The following is a 17,039-nucleotide window of genomic DNA, read 5'->3' on the forward strand; positions in this document are numbered from 1 at the left end:
CCCCCCCCCCCCCCCCCCGCCCAGAGTCTGCATGCTCTCATTTCTGCCATGCTGCCTGCCATCTTTCTGATCTTCACATCAGCAGGCTTCCCTCTGCGAGCACAGTGGGCACCGGGAAGATGAAGCAGAGGAAACAGGTCCATAAAATTCTCATTGATTTCTGGCAGTCCATAGGGGTGATTCCAGTTAACGTTTTACTATGTCACGTCTGAGTTTGCTTCAAAAGTTTGAGGCAGCTGAAGAAAAGCCCAAATGTTTTTCCTTCGATGTTGTTGTCAACAGATTAAACCTTCTGCTGCTCATGAAGCATGTCAGATCCACACGGAGCCCTTTGACTGCCTCCAGAATGCGTTAACACCTCTCCTCCATATTTCAAACAGTCTCGCTTGACGGTTACAGCACCAGATGTCAGGATGAGTTATGATGTCACACTTTGAGACGAGAGATCCCCCCCAACGAGATGTCCCTGATTTACTTTTATCGTCCAGGCAATTGAACATCTGCCACATGAATATTAAAGACTGAATGAGTAGTAAAGTGAAGGCATTGTGTGTAATTGGCAGCACTGTTTTTGATACTTCTGCTGGAATGAAATTGATTCTAAATTGCTGGCTCGTACTACCAAAGTGAGTCATCACTTTATGCTCAGGCTGCATAATGCCTTCGCACTGGGGAAATGACACATGGACACATTCTATGTATCATGAATAGAGTAGAATCTGGAGTGAAAGTGAGTTTACATGATATAAACACAAGGGTTATAATACACATTATCACCTTGTGCCCATGGAAGAGGAGCGAATTGAAAACTTCATGAATTAACCCTTTGATTTCATGTGAATACTCAACATCCATCCCCCCCCCCCTCCCTACAGAGTATAACAGGCTTTAGCTGCCAATATACTATGCATATATAATGAACTTCATGATTTCATTAAAGGCCAAGAGAGGATACTGCCCCTGTATGGCATGCATAATATATATTGAACCCTCAATATTGTTCAAAATGACCCATAAAGGATGGTGATTTTCATCAACTGAGTGCAGATGAGGGCCATGTATTTGTACCAAATCTCCGCAGAGCAATAAAAGTGTCTGAACCACATCTGAGTGCAAAGTCGGAGGTGAGATGAGAGTGCTTTTGGAGGAGAGTGCCAATGGATTAACATTATTGTGATTTTTTTTTTTTGCACAGAAAAAAAAACATCCAACATAATTTGAATTACACATTTGAACGTTGAGTTCAAAAGTTCACTTATAGACCAACATGGAGCAGAAGCCTGGAGAGAAAAGATGGATATTTGAACAGTTCCATTCCCATGACAACTGCTCCTGAAGATCAAATGAGATGATCAAAAGATCAGATACTTGAGGTCAGATTGTTCTGTTAACATTTGAATGTTTGTATCCAGAAAGGTGACATGTAAAAAACCTGAATCAACAAGAGGATAAACATTAAACATGCAGATTCTTGCATGGCACAAGGGCTCCCTGGTGGTTTGATGAGTATGACAATGATATAAATAATACTCTGTGGTGGCGGTCTTTGCAATCACCAGATCTCAACCCAACTTGAGAGAGTTGGGGCAAACGTGTTAGACAGCGCTCTCTAACAGTGTCATTAAAAAAGAGCAAATGAGAGAATATCTTTTGAAAGAACGGTGTTTATCCCTCCAGATACTTCTTCAAAGACTTCTCGTATGTGCAGTGGCCCAACACCCTATTATAGGTAATTGGTTGTTTTATTCCTTTAATTTCTTCACCCATCTGTATCTATTGCTCTTATATAAGTGTTTGTGAATAAGCATGGCAGCGACAGAGGATTATCATTCAGAGACATTTGATTTTTTTTTTTGTCTGCATGGACATTCTCTGTACTATTAGTGGATGTATGAGTGCTTAGTTAAACTATGCATTACACTGGTCATTAAGCCCTTTCTGAACCATAAAGACTCAAACCATTTAAATATTAGAGGGAAGGAGTCAATGAACCACTTTAACCTTGCTCATGGTAAATATGCTAATCTTTTTACTCTGACTCTACCTCACTGCATTTTAAAAACAAAACAAGACTGCAACACATTTGCACACTTATCTAGTGTGCCATTCTATGTTTTTATTTCATGTCTTAGTTGTAGTAATATGGTATATTCATAATTTATTCTCATATATTCTATCTATATATCCATCTATCTCTCCGTCCATCCGTCCATCCATCCATCTGACCAAGGCACCAAGAAAAGCAGACAAATAATGACCATTTATTGCACTTATATTTACCTAAAAACAGCTTTTGACAGCCTCATTTACCAGGACTTGTAGAAGGAATATTTAACGTGGCGGTAACACAGTGTCAAATAAACCTGACCCCGAGAGAACCTTAAGTGGTGCTTTCGGTCCCCGGGCCACGCTCGACGCCTCATCAACACAAACCACATTATGCTGATGTGTCTGTCAGCATAACTCATTACCATTCGTGCCTTAGCCGCTCTCTCTATGTTTTATTGGGATCTAATAAATGACGAGGCGACTGAATGGTCAGAATGCTGTTAAAGAAAATGAGCCTCCCCCAAGAGGAGTATAAACAAAACAAATTAAACTTTGGCGGTGTGATGTGTCAATAAAACAGTAAGACTACATTCAACATGCAGGGCAGACGAGGCTTCACAGCCTATTAGTTACAGCGAGGAAGAGCAGAGCGGGGATGGTACATTAAGGCCTTGAGAACAGTTCTGAAAGTATTTCACCGGCTCAATGTGATGATGACGCCTATAAATCTCCAACAACATGATCGGCTTTTGACGTCTCACATTCATGCAAATCATTTTTGTGAACATCCGTCTATGATTCAAATCTCGCATACATACTCGGTTCCCAAAGGCAGAGAGTAAAGCCTTGGGCACACAAGACGTTCTCGATGAATGTACTCACATTAATATGAGTTTATCTGACCTTCTAACAATGTTATTCGGCTCTGTGGTGTCAACGTCATAGAGATAGTTTCTCTTTTACACTTAAGAGAAAGTGTATAAGTACATCCTTGGCAGCCTTGTTGGTAATAGCAACTCACCCAGTTGCCAGGGAGACACTTAAATTGTCGTCAGATACGGTGGCAAGAGATCGAAGGCATGTGAGAGAGATGTAAAGAAAGACCGAGATATGTTTCTCTCTCTCTCTCAGGGACATTGCATTGCGACGCTGTGGCAGATTTGATCGCGCGGGCTTTATATAATAAAGAATATTGATTTGATGCCATATTGAATCACGACTCAATGCAATAGAGGGAGTGAGAACGAGATGGAAGGCAAACAGTCAAGGAGAAGCAGACAGAGAATGAAGGAAGCTCAAGGTTGATGCCTGCAAATAAATTACAAGAATCCACAGCAAGCTCAGACTCTCATTATCACAATTCAGCTGCACAGCGAGACACTGCTGCCCTCCACTCTCTTGCACCTCCAACGTAAATGTAGCCAACCTGTGAAAATAAAGACGAGTTACTCACCGGTGCGCCTCTTGATTGAGTGTATATCTGTGACCATGTGCGTACAGCATACACACATTACGTGCACGTGTTCACTGGTGCATGTGCGGGCTTGAATTAAAGGCACTCCGTCTTGGAGGTATTTACTAATTATCCCAGTTTCGATTAAGCCAGATCATTTCCAAAAGCAGGGATGCATGACAGCTCAATATTAATTGTCCAATCAATAACTTGGTGCAAGTGTGATTGTGTGTGTGTGTGTGTGTGTGTCTCTGCCGGCGAGTGAGTGAGAAGAAATAACAATATGTGGGGCAAGGATAGGCAAAGGCCACCAGAAATAAACAGAGATGAGTTTATTAGAAAGTTGGTTTACAGTCCCTAAAGTAAAAGTAAATCTTCACCTCAGGTTGTTTGTGTAACTGCCCTGTCTTGGACTCTCCCCTGTTAACGAGCAGACATTTTGTTTTTACCAGGCTGAATGCATTTCAGGATAAAGGATCTTATTTTAAGCATTCTGGACTATCGTACATTTGATTCGACGACATCTTAATTCTCCTGGAGCCACCAATCCCTCTATGCTCATGACAAAGTGATTTTTTTCCCCCTGACTCAAATGTTGATGTTATTGATATGAGACCTCTGCTTTAACTACTCTGCATGACTGGCAGTGACAGAATTATCTTATCATTTGTGTGATGTTGTGTCAGATTTTCTTTTTTGTGCTAAATTACAATAGAGATCCAAGATTAATGTCAAACATCCTCCCTGTGCCCACTATTGTGTTACACTATCACAACATACTTCCTTGATCCTCCATAGTTAATAATTCAGTCATCAGACTTTGCATTCAGCGCCAAAACAGCCACTTCAATTAATATCATTCAATAAAAGGATCCATCTGTCAGCGGCAGCAGTCGCAGCAGTTGATGGAGAGAGCTGATGAGTCTGGGTGCTGATGGGTAATCACTTATCCTCACTGCTGAGATGAGAGCAGGTTCCACTGCAGTGATCCCGAGGCAGTGACGAGGAGGGAGGAGAGGGGAAGAGACACCGGGGTGGCAGCAGAGAGGAGGTGAGTGAGATAAAGTGCAACAGAGTGGAAAAGACAAAGGCCAAGTTTGATCACGTCGCTGCCAGGCAGGGAACCGAGACCTGACCCACGCAGACGGGCAACTCTGAGGGGGCGGGGAGATTAGTAGTGCGGAAGATCTTGGTTTGAACTTCAACCTCAAACTTTAAACCTCAACGCTGTCTCTAAGTGTTTTTATAAAATACTTGTGCAAAGTTTGAGAGTTGTGCGGATCCCGAAATATGTCGCAGGAGACCCTACAGTATTAAAACGCTGGACCATTTTGAAGCACATGCTCAACGAAGCTGCGTTTCCATCAGATGTGAAGGAGTTGTCACTGTGTGTTATTCTCTGTTAAAGAAGTGATGGATTTATTTTGCTTTATTACAGCTTATGTGTGTTTTGGCCATTCAGGAACCGATTTGTTCCCTGCAGCTATTCATCACCTGCCCACATCTGTTCGGGGGCTTAATGACTTTGCGATCAGGTTGGAGTTAAAATTGATTCAATAATACTTAGATAAATATGGGGTATGTATTAACTGCAAGCAGCATTTAACTGTATATATTTAGATGTATTGTCCCACGTAGCAACACACATATATACACATAGCAAGATTTGTGTGTGTGTGTGTGTGTGTGTGTGAAGGCTGCCCATGTGCAATAAATCTACACATACATACATCCATAAATGTATCTGTCTGCGACATTTACAACATGGTTGAACGACATGTTGTTCAAACTGGTTCTGTTCTAGCACTCCCGACCCATTTTAATAAATTGAAACCTGGAGAATGCTCTGCAACATATCAGAGCAGAGACCCTGTGAAAGCAGACGAAGCAAAATGGGAAATAGCTTTTTGGCAAAGAGAAACAATCTTGTGGAAAAGGAATGGACTTTCAATTTGACCCACATAGTCTGCCTTAAAGACGGATAAATGACAACAAAGGAGGACAGTGTGTGTACCTCCAGCTTTAAACTGCTGTCAAAAATAGGCAGATTCCTGCTGACTCCCTCCTGTCTCTCCCCCGACCGACATGTTTTCCCTCCGAGGTCTTTTCTTTTCAGGAGTGTTGAATAAAACATGACACCCAACTCGAATGTGTTGCTGAGGTACTTTCTATGCAATTTGCTGGTGCCCATGTTGGTGCTGAAGCACATTCAAATTTGATCTGGTGTGCACCTCAAGAGGTCACCACCACCAGAAAATGTAACTGGAGTAAATAATGAGTCCATCGCAGAAAACACTTTGGCTGTAGACTCCCAATACATTTAGAACATCTATCAGCCTTAGTGCATGGATTGCTTTTCCATTATATACTTAATGTGTATAGTTTTATAGGTGGTGTATTAAGAATCAGGGGTGAATAACCTTCCAAAAGATGTTGATTGTATGAGAGCACATAAAGACAGGGTGCTGCCTGACACTGTCAGTAGAAATTACCACAAACAAGCCTTATTTTACCCCTGAATGCTGTTTTGCTGTTAGTACCCATTAGCATGCGCTAAAATATGGCAAAATAGAATTTTCATAAGAATATTTTATTGCACAACCGCTGTCATTCAAATAAGTTTGCAATTTTAAATAGCTGTCATGTTGAGATGAATACATTTAACATTTAGACGGACAAACATAAAGCAGTGCGTGCTCACCATGAGCTGCCTGTACTGTATACGCACCAGTAAATACGTGTTTGTCTTGCAACTCAGCAGAGTGCTTATTAAAGTGAACTTGGGAACTTATTAAACAGCCAGGTTGCAGCAGGAAGAAATTTCACAGCAGCAATAACTAGTGTCGATGGGAGAAGCAGCACTGACCTTTTAGCTACTCAGTCGGTTAGGTGGGAGTCGCTAAAGTTCAGACAACACTACACATTATCTATTGATCATGTGGTGAAAATACAAAGTGCTGCGACAACCAACATTGTGTGTGTTTTTAGCCATGCTAGTGCCAAGAATCTAAGGATGTGAATGTCATTCAGCCGGTCCACTGCTTGCACCTAAATTGCTCAATAATTGAGTATTGAGTGTCCAGCTGCTGGGCTCTACTGGTGATGAGCTACCAGGCCAAGTTTTCGCTGACCCTGTGACAAACCTCAACATCTACTGAACACATTGCTACAAAATTTGGTGCAGACATTCGGGGTTCCCAGAGGATAGATACAGCTAACATTGGTGATCCGCTGACTTTTCCTCTAGCGTCTAGTTTGATACAATTTAGTTTTTGAGTGAACTGATCTTTGCTAGATACTTTAGCTACGTGTCTCCACTGTACGCTCACTAATGGCCACTCTTAGAGCTTCTCCTCTGTATAGCAGAGTCGTTTCCCGTACATAAGGGAACAGGATGGACCTAGGACACTGTGTGGCCGCATCTCTTCTAATGAGCAGCAATTTAGCAATTGCGTCAACTAGAGCAGAACAAATGAAATGACCAGAAAACCATTCATTTGCTGGGTTGAATGCATTTTCAGGGCTGATGCTGGACGCAGAGGGAGAGGAAAGAACAAGGCCAGCAGGTTTTTGGTGTTCTGCGTAAGTGGATGCATGCATACTTGACTGAGGGATGCTGATGAAGGGCTGTGTCTTTGCCAGATTACTGAGGCCGGTGTCTTCCAATCAGCTTCTCACAACAGTTGCTCACCGAGCACACACAAAGACAGGAAATACAGAGCAGCTGTGAGAGGCCATTTGGAATGCTTTGCAATAATTAACACTCCCAAGGTTAAAGTCAGCAGAAACATCCCATTCTAAATCATGCATGCATGCTTAATCTAAAGAACAAACACAATGTGTGATGTAGGAGGTTATCCAACCTTGGTTAAATGTCATTGTTATGCATTATCAGTTTTTGCAAGGTGTCTTTCAAGAGTTACGCAAACAAAGCTTCTCCAGTGTGTGTGGATGTCTTCATGTAAGTATTCATGGCGGGTGTAAGATGGAATTCCTGGATATGGCGCAAGTCTGCTGCGCTATACCAGCTGCGACTAAATGATTACTGGGTGCATCTTCTGCCCGGACACACTCACAAGATAAAGAGGGCTCGAGGGAAGAAGGAGAGGGAAAACACGCGGAGGTTTATTCGACATATCAGCAGTCAGGTAATCCGACTGGCAGTGGAATAAGAAGATTAGCAATGCATGCTGATGAGTGTGAACTGACAGGAAATATTGCTGCGGTGTCTGTGCTGAGTTAAGCCGTGGACCTGGAGAGGAAAGAAATGTGTGTTTGCTGAATCTTTGCAGCTGCATCTTGATTGTTGCAGAGGCTGTAGAGATAATGCAACTGGGGAGTTAGAGCACCTTTAGTTGGATCTTTAATTACAAAATGCATCCAGATGTAACATTCATACATCTATCGCTAAAAGATAGAATGATGACAGACAAAACAAGGCAAACCTTAATTTGATATCCGAGCTTGCATAAATATCGAGCACATTCTCAAAAAAAGGATGCATTTCTGTGTGAGATGATACAAGTGAGACTATGAGGCTCCAAGGTGCAAAAAAACAAGATGTTTTTCATACTGTTTAGCAGAGGAGTTGTATCACTTGCCAGATGAAATAGTATAAAGCGCTGACGATTCACCGACTTGAAATCACTGCTATGACCCATGCACATTTAATGAAGCCCCAGTAAAAAGCGCCAATACATCTTCTGCTCTGTATGACAATAAACATAGGTGCACTCGGCGGCCAGCGCCGCATCGACCAGCCTGAAGGTATCATCATTCACTCCCTCCTTCACAAAGCCCCTCAGATGAACGAGAGGCATGCCGGCCTAAGTGGAAATGACTGGATAAACAAGCCTATCTTTCCTGTTTGCTGGGCAAAAGGAAGACATTTGCTACAGCTAACAAAGCCCTCTCCATTAGGAAATGGGCTGAGGCAAGCAAATTCATTCAGAGCAGGTTGGATGTCTCATAGCTTATTACTCTACACAGTAACCTTCTTAAAGGTTAAGCACGGTGGAAGTGGTCTTTTCTCTGAACAGTATTGTGAGGGTTTCCATTATAGCAGAGCAACAACAGCGAGGCTGCTGGAGTGGATCTGCAGCTCATTAACACTGATAGAGTAGTAACCAAGGCAACAAGTAGACATGCTCCCCTAACAATTAAAGCAGAGTTATTCTGTAATAATGCATTTTCTCCGTAATTTGTGCGAGTGCTTTTAACTGTGGTGTAAAAAGCTGGGGAAACTATTTCATTCAAATGAAATCCAATCACAGAGCGAGTACAGCTTATTAAGAGCACCGGCCTCGCTGTGTGGGAGGCATAGCTGGTCAAAAGTTTGTATATATTCCCTTATTGTATTATTGAAGCGGCTGAAGTGCTGTAACGTTCTGCACGTAGAGCAGTTCCAACTAACTTTGTCACCTTTTCCCTTCCAGGAGAGCATATCGAACATGAACTGCCGACTTTATTCCAGCGCTTTCTCAGGCTCATAGCTCATGCCCGGAAGCTGCCCAGTACGAGCACAGGACCTCCCGTAATGACACTTATAGGTGATGAATTAGGGGAGACATGTTTCCATCATCCAAATGCACACGGCGGTCACAGGCTTTCTGTTTTATAACCTCTATGATCATACTCACACTAAGGAGAGAACTTTGCTGGTTAACACAATTTATGCCACAGAGGAGTCAGGGCTATCTGCTGTATTTATTTAAACAGCTATAATCAATAGTTTTAGTATTACAGTAAGAGTGGATTACATCACTACTTGTATGTGAAAGCTGTCGCCTGTAGTGATAATCATTACCTGACTCTGCAGTTACTCTCAGCTCTGTAGAGCGTTTTAATGTTTCACCTTATTGTTTGGGTTTTACGGTGTGTAACTTTACTGTTTATGCATGCAGGTTTATGTAAAACCTGCAGGCATAAACAGTAAAGTTGCTGACTATTGTCATTTCATGACCTCTTGTAAGTGGGCGGGCAAGTGAGTCTGAGTGGGGACTTGCATTGTCTTAGAGCCTTATCTATGACCATGGCTCTGGAAGAGCAGCACTTCTAAGAGTACTTTACATCCGCAACAAACAGGAGAGGAATAAGAATCGAAACAGACTCATTGTGGTGTTCATATCGCTTTAACAGAGAGAATAAAGGCAGTACAAAGAGTTGGCAAAATAGAGGAATACACGTCCCAAATGCAACATCTGGAATCTTGGGGCAGATGACGAGACATTCACAATTCTAACTGACTTTAAAAAGCAAGCGCATCAGGCAAAACAACCTTTCACACAAAATGAGAAAGCAGGGTTACTTTTTGTTATATAGTAACACTGAAAAATCCTGCTGTGTTCTTCAACATTCACATTCTTTAACCCTTTGCACAGTATAGCAATAGGAACATGAGTAGAACAAAAAGCTGAGACAGATTCAGCTAACTGTGAAGTCATCTCTCATTGTTTTTTTCCCGTTCTTTGCATGAATCTGACATCCCCACACACCACGTGAGTTGTTCTTACATGTTGCATTATCATCACAGTATCAGATTGGCTCAGATGTCTGCAAATGTATTTTTTTTTCCGGTGTTTCACAGAGTAGAAAACAACAGCATCATCAGTATTCTCCAAGTGTCCCTGGATGGCCCAAGTGTTCATATTCCCATTGAAGCCAGGTTGCTGTTGGTCTTGACTGAGGATCCAATCCAGGGCAGCTGTAGTTCCTCTCCTCATGCTGGGCACCTCATGGGTTTGCCAGAGTAGCGGTGCCAATGCCCCATCAGCGCTGAACATCAGTCAGTTCATGCCCCAGATTCACACTTCATCTCCGCTTCAGAGGGCCGGTCGACTGCTTGTGCGTGTGTCTGTGTGTGTACATAGAATGAATAAACCAAGGCAATTAGAGATTTCATGAATATCATTTTTCTGTGAGAAGGGCCCAACACAAACAAAGTCGATACAATTCTGCCACCTGATTGATGCAGAGGAGATGCAGTTATCTGTGTTGAGGATTGATTTTTATCACACAGTTTGCACATTATTTAAACATTGTTTAATAATGGGAATCTGATATCTATCGCAGTTGCTCCCAAAATGACATGAAAAGTTTTTGAAAATACCGACTGACAATTGGAGAGAACTATTGCTTTCTTCGTGGGAGGAAATCCTCTAACTTCTTTCACAAACTCACCTTCACCGGCTCTTCAGGGGAAGAAAAAAAAACGTTCATTTGTGATTCATCAACTGGAACCAGGCAAAAGGACTGAAAGCCAATTAAACAGATAGAGTGAATATATAAGGAGGGAGACAGTTTAAATATTCATGCAGTCTGTTGAGTCCCTTTGCTCAACACGTCTCTGTTTTGAAGTGATGTGCTGCATTCAATCGGAGATCTTAAAATATATTTCTTGAATGCCAATTTTTGCTTTTTGTCTTTCGCTGCTTTGTTTTGAAAGGTATCACCGGCAACATCGACTGAAAAACAACAACACCATCGATCCATAATTCATCGTTCAATGTTTTTTTTTTTTTTAAATGTACAGGTGCATTCATGTGTGGTATTTACCTTTACCCGTGAAGTCTGATGTTTCCTGAGAGAAAGCGTGAGAGAGCGAGCTTCGGGGCGCCTCGGGGCAGTGGAGCTGCCAGGCTGAAATGAGGCACTTTTCTTTGAGGGACAGGTATTTTTGAGACCATTTTATTTTGTGCCTCGGGCAAGATGAGTCTTTGTCGTTTGCACAACATTTTTTGGGTTTATTTAAATACAGTACAAATCAAAACTAATCCAATTTACGGTGTTTTTCAGTCATGCTTCTTGAATGAGGACCAATACATTTTTTTTATAACCTCTCAGCTCAACCGTTTCCGAGGTCGACTGCCTTGTCCAACTTTTTTTTTTTTTTTTATCTTATAATAAATGGTGCATAAACCTGAATGACTTTGGTGTAAGAAGTTGAGGCAATCATCCTAATTCTAAATGTGTGAGAGGACTCATTGTTGCTTTGGGTGTGCACGAATCAGTTGTTCAGATAAAGATGCAGTTGTTTCTGCTGCCTCCCTGGAGTTTAGCAGCTTAACACACGATTTGCACCCATCAAAGCGGTGTCATACCAACCAGTGAATGTTGTATTGTGTTCAGTGACTGAAAACAGTTTAAAGCTTTTCTACAGGGCCAAAGTCTCATCTCAAACCCATTATCAGCGCACTGATGAAGTCTGACATGAAGGTTATTTCACCGTCTCAACCCCACTTGTGTAGGAGCAGGCTAAGTGCAGGGTTTTTAAACACAGCAAGAGTATGTTAACCTGCCTTTCACTGCACATATTATATCTTTTAAGATGTAGCAGACACCAAAGTGCAATATAGTACATTTTGTAAACAAACAGTGAGGCAACAATCAAGCTAAATCCACAGTATTTTATTCAGCAACACGCAGTAGGAGGTAACAGCCAGCAGCGTAACATAATTGTGATTCTCCCCTGTGGAAATTATTTTCTTGGGCCCTTTCCCTTAAACACAAACACATGCTTGTGTGCGTACACGCAGGCACACACAACCACTCCAGTACAATTGCAAAGCAGACAATTGCTATGCCGCCGTGATGAGGCTCACCATCCAACTCCCATCCTGCAAACCAGCCATAGATCAGCACCACGGACAGCAGCCGAAATGCCACATTTTTTCAACACTAATTTCACAGCCTGCCCTGCTCAGCGGCCACATGTTGTAACAACAGACAAAGATTACAGGTGGTCATTTTTCACCATGTGAGAAGCAAACGATTAAATTGCTATAGATTTAAATCCCCGATCACACTCCACGATAACATGGAGAAATCCCTGCTCCCCCTTTAGAAGTTCAGCCTACGGGCCCATGCTCAGCACAGTCATCAGCAACATCGCTCAAGAACCAGGTGCTTTTCTTTTAGAATGGACAAAGAATGGCAAGAAGTTGCAATGAGGAGTTATCTATGCAATACCACCTCATTTTACCATGAAAAAGTAAATAAGGTGGCAGCTGCTTGGAGGGACATCGACAGGGAGCTGAAAGTTTCCAAATTGCTGTTGGTTGTCATACCAAGTAGATATCACATTATAAAACGTGTTTCCTCTTTAAAAAGAACAAATGTGGGAAGAAACGTGGTTACATCTCCAGTCCAAATGTGGTTAGTTTATGGTACATGACATATTAGTGCTAAAAGGATTCAGTGAGGGTCACTTGCTGCTAGAACAGGGTGATTTTTGGGCCCCAGCAGCTTCTGGGTTAACTTGCACGGCAGCTGATTCTCGAAATGTTCTGAGATCATTTGAGAATCTCTGGATCACATTTTGCAGGAAAATCCATCTTGTCAGGCTTCAAGTAACGGGTTTGTGTTCGGTAATCCGGAGCACGGACCTATCGGCACGGAGAGGCGACATTGTTTGTCCAAAACAACAATGACAAGTACCTGAAGAGGTTAGCGTAGCTGAAACAGCATCAGTTGTATCACAACTGGAGAGTATTTCTTCCTTGAAAGAAGAGCAAAGAGCGGCACTAAAGGCTTTTCTTAATGTTGAAGATGTTCTCACTCTTCTCCAACAAGCCTCCATAAGGGTTTGATTGACAGATGCTTCGTTCAATCACCTGCCGCGTATTTTTCTGAAAGCGCCGCTTCCGAGCCCCTGTGCAGCTGTGCAGCTGCACCAGTTGCACTGTCGATATTTACGCCGTTGGTGACGGCATCCATCCCACGAGCCGTGACTAGGGTTATGATACCAGAAAATATCTGCTAGAATTAGCAGAAGTATCTTTGTCAGATCTCAGAGCTCCGTGTGATAGTGAAAAACACAGCAGCAGGATGTTGTAAAGCGGAGATACGACCAGACACTCAGGTTTGTAATCCGCGATGAACAATTGTACTTGTTGAATTATTGATGTTTCTCTGCTTTTAAGAGGCAGGTGGTGCTACTCATGACACACTAGTTATTCTCTTTACATCCGTCCTGCACACAGGCAGACTGGCTTGTGATGGAAAGACACAGATATACATGGGTGTGCACTCACCCAAATAAGTGCATGGCTACTGTGTCTGTGAATCCTGTGGTTTCTAATGCTCCTCCAGTCATTCAGCAGGGAAAGAATGAATTTCAGGGCTTTTGGCATGAAGCTTCACACAGACAGGCAGCTGCATATTTTGGGGGGGATCTGTAATTTTACTTTGCACTTGTGAATGTCGTACATTAATAAATAAAAAAGGTGGATTTTAGATGTCCCATGAATATATAAGTCGATGTGTGACAGTAGCTAACACTGTGCCAGGGCGAGGACTGTGGGTTTTGTCCCCCATCTTTATAGGGCCAGTATGAGCATGAAGAACATTTACAGCAACCAATAACTCTCTCCGTGAACATATGGGAATGTGAGCATTTTTTTTTTTTTTTTTTTTTTTTTGTGAACTTTGCCTTTTACATCAACCCAAAAAATCACAGAAGTCGTACAACTTTAAGTAGTGGCACATAATGAAAATCCAATTATTTCATTATGAGCTGATATTGTAAAGGTATGATTTCCTTTCCAATTTCCCCACCGTGCATGCAGCAAAAGTGAATGACTGCAGATGTCGTCTCAGCTGGTGTGCTGAATGTAAAAAAGATAAATCTGACAACCGATGCTGCCAACATGTGCTTCTATGGGGATTTGAATTTTGATTCAACATAGAATATCTCTCACAATAGCTTTAGATGTTTGCGATTGGATTTCCTGTATGGGTCAGTGTGGACTCCTGGATTCCACTTCAGAATTAGCAGTCATGTCCACCAGCCTGCTTCATGTTGGTCCATAACATTTGGTGATCATGAAATATAAATTTATTCCACTCTAGGCTTTTCTACTGCTCACTTCATCTCTTTCAACTCTAGTTGTACAAACACACGTATTCTGTTGGAGCACGCTGGAGATTTCGAAAGACCTGCCGCGTCGCTTCATTGTGAAAACCTACAATCTGGTGTTTCATCTTTACATGAAAGCATACAGGAGTCATCCGTCATGGTGCTGGAGAGGTTGGTGGAGCTGAGATAAACCCGTCATCCTCTCCGGGGCACCTTCATCCGACAGGTCTGCAGATAGCAGATAAGTCCATATTTCACTTGAGTCAATTAAACTTTTACTCTCAGCACAGATTTAAAGAAACTGATCTGGGAGAGATCATGGCCATAAAAGTGACTCATCATACGAAATTATCCATTCTGAAAATAAGTTCCCTGGTGCCCATCACTCAGCCCGTAAAGGTGCCAACCATGTGGCTACTGCAGATAGAAATGACCTGCTATCATTTAGAGAGTTTAAACACAAACGATTGCTGAATAGTCTCATATACGTGTGACTTTTATGCATCTGACCGATATGGTGGCATGTAGGTAGAATGATCGGTTCCAAAAATGAGCATGGTTATGATCAACATGAAAATAAAGTTTATAACTTTAAAGTTGCTATTTGTATGATTGGGAGTGTTTCTATTCTATTCATTTCCATATCCAATTTTCGTCGCACACCGTTTTCTCAGTGTAACAGGCTTTTCAGTGATGTCAGGAGGTTATTTCCAGTTTCTTTATACACAGTACAGGCAATTAAACATGAGAACAACTTTACAATGACCGTTTCAAAAAACAGTTTAATTAATATTATACTTAATTGCCTTAATAATTATAAATAACATTCATATATTTTCTTTGGGAGGTTGAAGGCCCATTTTTCAACACAAAGTAGCAGATTCTTTACTCAAAACACAGTATTCTAAAATCTGTCTTTTAAAAATTCCATAGCACTTCAAATCCAGGTTTTCAGTATTTAATTTAAACCGGAGAGGATTATATGCCTGGGAAAGCCAAAATCTCTCATGTTCTCCTCTGCTCCTTTTTAGGAGCAACTTCTCCACATCTCCCTCTCTGTTTAATAAAGATATCTTTGCAAGTGTGATATATTTAAAAGGAAGACACCGTGTCATGGAGTGCGGTGGCGGACCCAAACGCAGACACAGACCAGGGAGTATGAGAGTGTAAGGGTTTTATTTCTGGGAGGACACAAAGGAAAAACTGTCAGGGAACAGCGGGGGAATCCGAGGACGAGAGGGCGAGGGTGGAAACCAGGCAGGACGAGGCAGGGCAGGCAGACTGGGGAACCGGGAGGATGATCCAAACTGCAGGCACAGGAAGACAAGGTCAAAACAATGAAAAAACCCACTTGGATAAACTCTGATATAGAATCTACACATGAAGAACCGGGGTAGATACTGTATACTGTTGAGTGATGAGTTGATAGAATATATATATATATATATGAGGCAGTCTCCACTTCTTAAAAGTTCTCACAACTAGGTCAGAAGCTTTTAGCATAATGCAATTCACCTGTGGCTGCTGCACCTGGAGCAGAGCAGATTCTTTTTTTGTAATCCTTTAGCTCTCCTCCAGGAAAGCTGCCAGTCACTTCAGCTGCGGGAGGGAACGCTGTCTGTGGTGTTGACAGTATTGGCTCACTGCAGTAGTGCATCACAGTGTTACCACAGAGATTACATTTATTGATTTACACTATTTCTAACGGCTGACTCCTCTTCTTGAGCAGCCCACTGCACACTGACGTCTTTGTAGAGGCAGCTTGATGTCTTTTGTTTGGTCTGTCATATGGCCTTTTCCATTGGTGAAAAACTCATTTAACACAGCTTACAGTGTGAAAAAAAGATTTTTCCATTAAGTCTAGATGATTTATCTTTCCATTATATCAATGGTTATCAACCACATTGAAGCATTTACTACGTAACGAATAAAGCTCTAAATGACACCAGTTTGTGAAACCTTGCGTTGGTCTTTTGTGTTTTGTGAAAGGTTTCGAAGTAGAGACTGGGTTTGTTCTCTCAGTGTGTCACGTAGCTCTTCTCCCACCTCAGCCATCAATAACAGCCACAGCAGAAGAAGAGGATATAACAGTGTCATCCATTGTCATTGTATAACAGGGTTACACAACAAAATCCCATTTTGCTACACAACAAAACACAAAGACACACAGAAAAATCTCAGCTGAGATTGAAACTTCTGAACTCCAGGAGCTTAAACATTCACTGTTTACGCAATAACACAGAGGTCCGTGTTCCCGCTGTGTGGGAGTAAAGTCAACAACAGAATACAGTGGAAGTTCAGCAGACAGAGGGGAGGCAATGTGAAAGTAATAGAATCATATAGGATCACAGAATAAAAGTGTGTTTCTTCTGATAATAGTTCGAGCAGATTAGGCAACGAATAGCAATGTATAAGGGGAAGGCAGAGAGGGCAAGGATTGCAATTTTATGCGGGAGTTATACAAGCTTGTATTCAGATCTTACCTTGGCTTTTTGTTGGTTAGGGTATAAAGAACGAGCATAATGGGCATAGAGCCTAATGAATAGAGAGAGCACGATAATAAAGGATAAATAGAAAAGATAATATCGAATAAACACCAGAATGGCAATAGGTCTCCCCAACTTATACAAGTCCAGACCTTTCTTACTGATAACGGATGTAACAAAACAGCATTTTAAGGGT

Source organism: Anarrhichthys ocellatus, unplaced genomic scaffold (genome assembly GCF_004355925.1).
Source record: "Anarrhichthys ocellatus isolate YVR2014 unplaced genomic scaffold, GSC_Weel_1.0 scaffold3, whole genome shotgun sequence".
NCBI lineage: Eukaryota > Metazoa > Chordata > Actinopteri > Perciformes > Anarhichadidae > Anarrhichthys > Anarrhichthys ocellatus.